This window comes from Athene cunicularia (genome assembly GCF_003259725.1).
Source record: "Athene cunicularia isolate RWA chromosome 1 unlocalized genomic scaffold, athCun1 chr1_part1, whole genome shotgun sequence".
Taxonomy (NCBI): Eukaryota; Metazoa; Chordata; class Aves; order Strigiformes; family Strigidae; genus Athene; species Athene cunicularia.
In genome coordinates, this window is record NW_020799091.1 from 50,770,308 (window position 1) to 50,774,400 (window position 4,093).

Sequence of the window (4,093 nt, forward strand, 5' to 3'; positions counted from 1 at the left end):
TTTTTTTTTTTTTTTTTTTTTTTTTAATTATTGTAATTTTTATGTTCGTTCATCAGAAAGAAAGATTTTTATTAGATATTAGAAGCTTAACCTGAAATTTAAGTCTAAACTTTTTTTTTTTTTTTCAAATATTTTCATATTTCAATATTATTTTTAAGCCAAAAGGCAGTGGAAATGCTTCATTTTAATCTTTTTGCTCCTTTCCCACTCTGATTCTACCTTTTTATGACTTTGTAGTCTTCCCTCCAGAGATGTAAGAACATTGTATACTGCTATTGGATTTAAGTTCCCCACACCCCTGTAAACTGTCCTTTTCTTTGAGATCTTTTTTGTATTGAGTTTATCCCAAAGGTAAAAAGAGTAGGACATTTGTCTTTAGCAGAATGTGAGGTTTTTGAGGGGGGAGGTGGCTTCTCTATTTATTTGTTTGTTTTTAACATGGTATAAAAATACACAGTCAGGATACTGGAAGAAATCTGGTTTTACGCTTTGATCAAAAGCAGCATACAAGCCTTAGCAAAATTAAAATAAAATTTTAAAGAAATAAACAGAAGAGCAAAATGCACATGTCCCTGCTATAACCTTGTTCTTATAAAGTATTTTTTTTTTCTGTCAGACATAAAAAATTACTTAAGCATTTATTTAGTAGTTGTAACTATATCACAGAATGTCTCATTAAAATGTCAGATTTTACCTTCACTTATAACACAATAAATATCACTATTCTTTCCTGTTCTATCATATAACTTTTTAGTATTTCTTCAAATTTATTTTATGCAAACAGTATCATTACTGTACTTCAAGGGATTTTATATCCTCAGGAGTATGATCTACCAGGAGAAAACAAGGGTTCTCAAGGGACACAAATTATGTACAACAGGAAGGAAATATTTAATTCCAGAATGAAAATCTACAAATTACTAAGCCACTTGAAACACACTTCTTTATTCATAAAAATCAGTCTCTTCATTTAAAGTAGTTCATTACAATGAATAAGACAGCTGTAGCACTTTAGCCATGATGGCAACATTTCTTTTCTTTGAAAAAGATCATTATTGCATATAAAGAAGCAGTGTAAGGGTAATCACTACTTACAGATCCTTGGCAACTCTTGATATGTCTTCTTAGCCACAATTTTAGCTTTATATAGTATATTTGAAAACGGCTTTATTAAGGTTAAATTGTATAGTTGGAGCACTGAAGGGAAAATGAAGGTCTACAGTACAAGTCTGCATCAGGTTTCTGTTTTTTAAAGTTGTACCCCATGTTTACAGTGATACCTGCAGAGCTTGTTCTCCATCTTTAATCATGATTCAGACATGTATTGTCAAGAGACTCAGAGATTCTGTGATAATGTTATTGGAAACAACTATTGATAAGTCAATGAGTAAGTCTTACAATTTTTAGAAAATAATAAATAAATGTATATTTTTCTTGACATCAAAAAATCAAAAAGTTACACTAATATTTTATTTCAGCAATATGGAACTAAAACATTTAAAATTCACCTGAGTACTATAACATGGTTTTTAATTAAAACCTGCTACATTGAAGACTATAACAGAATATAAAAAATATAATTAATAGAATGAATATTATAGATTGAAAGAAAATGAATAGCGGATGAAGTGTAATAAGTCTGTTTTCTAATACAGTACAAGATTGAAAAAATCTATTGGAAACTCATTATAGAGCTCAGTTCGTATTCTTTGTACTCTGATAAACTTGAAACAGATCAGGAACACTGACATGGAATTGAGAAAAACCTACATAAATTTACAAATTCTAACCTTGATTCAAAACTTATTGCTACTCTAGATTTATACTAGTAATTTACTTTAGGCTTACTAGCATAAACCTGGAAGAATATAGCAGTGAACTGAAGAAATATCTAGCTAATGATAGCAAAACTACTCATTGCAAATAACTCCAACATTACACTTCTCTTTGAGACTGATTTCTCTATACTATTCTGTAAATATTAGCACTTTAGTGGTATTATTTAGCTTTACTGAACACACCTTAAGATGTCTAAAATAAGAGTAAAATGAAATTTACTTCCACTGTAACACTCCATTACACCACAACAGTATAAATGGTCTTCATTCTTCTTCAAGAAAACTTGTCCAGATAGATTTTTTCTATTATGGGAAAATTTTATTTCTAAACTGTTTTTCATGTAATGAGTTTGCTTTTTAACTATATATGTGAGGTTTTTTCCTCATGATGTACTGCTGTTTTTAACTGTCTTGTTTACTTTTTGTTAAACTCTGCTATTACAAAATCAAAACAAAACAAAACAAAACCCTTAAAATTTTCTGATTTTGTAATATTGAGTTCTAGCTTCATTACACCTAACTTTAAGCACCTTAAGTAGAGAGTGTAATCTCCCTGTACATTAAGAATTTGGGACTGCAGTAATTATTCCTAGGAATGTGTCTTTCCTTATTTAATAACTGTTTCAGTGGCTTAGGTTTACTGAACACCAAAAATAAATTTTTAAGTATCTAAATTTAAAGGATAGTTCATATATTTAGAAGGAAGGATTGATTTTTTTTTTTTTTTTTTTTTTTTTATTAGAGTTGGCAGGAAAAGGTTTCATACTTTGCTTTCCTAAAGAGATGGATGGCAATTAGTTGATCTTCAAGCAAGGATGGAATTCAAACTCTCTTAGATGGTCCTAATTAAACTTCGGAACTGTCATCTCTGAAGAATGTATTTCTGTACATCTGAAAGCCACAGGAAGGAAATATGGGAAACAAAATTTAACAATTTTAAGGAGAGAAGCAGGTTTTTCAGTGTAGGTCAAGACTGTAGATTACTTCTGATAATAAGTCAATAACAATTAGATATATTTTCTTACCCTATCCAGAAATCCTATATATTTTAAAATCTGGGAATGATATTAACAAATGCTTGATGCATTTTATCATTACAGGCTAACAATGCACAAAAAAAAAAAAAATCCTGAAGAAACCTTGTACACTCTCTTTGCTTACCATGAGTACTTTTTCCTTCTGTGCTAAAGACAGAAAAAACGGCTGCACTGCATTGTCTTCTGATTGTAGCTTTTAATCTGATTTCTTCAGGGCTAGACTCTAGAAGCCAGTTTTGACAGGGAGTAGAGATCAAAGCTTGTACATAATGAGGAAGCACCCAGGGGATAATGGGGGGGACCTTTCAGTCCCCTTGAGAAAGTGGGATAATTTAGGGCCCATTTGAAGTGTCTGCACATAAACATGCACAGTCTATAAAACAAACAGGATCCTGAGAGGACAGAACAACCCTCAGCAGGAAAGAGCCAAGTGGGGAGAAGAACAATGAACAGGAATTGGAGGAGGTCAGTGTTGGATCAGCTGAAGACTGAGAAAAGTGCAGAATAGAGTGGAACTTGTGGTAACCATAAGTCTGTATTTGGTAACAGAAATACAATGTCATAGGTATTACAGAACATGGTGGAACAAATTATTGCCCTTCTGAAACCAGGTAATGAATAGCTGCAAACTCCTTCTAAATTCTTTATGGAAGACAAGCCAATTTGTTTGGGTCTTCTACCCAAAGAAGTAGCTCAGATACAAGAAATCTTTTACGAAATAGAGCTGACCTGGGAGCTTGTGAGTTGGGATCAGAGGGGATACAGATACAGACAGCCCAATCAAAATAGAGAAGCAGATAAGTCTTGTTTAAACAACTGAAAAAAGTCTCCCAGTTGCAAATGATGGTTCTCACAGGGGACACTAACCACTTTGACACCTGCTAAAAAGGTAACATGTTGAGATGCAAATAGTCCAGGAGATCTTTATAAAGCACTGATGACAATTTTCTGCAGTGGGTGCTGGTATAAGGTAGCAAGGAGAAGTAATCTACTGGACCTAATACTCACCAGTATAGGAAAACTGATTTGACTTCAGTGATCCCAAGAGAGTAAAATCTAAGATATTTAGGAAAGTGAGGAAAAAGAGTAGAAGAATAAACCCTGACGTTCAGTAGAGCAGATTTCAGCTTGTTCAGGGACACGTTAGGCAGAATCCTGTATGTGTTGGTTTAGGCCCTGCTGGGACTGGAGACCACGTTACCATCTGTCTCTTATACA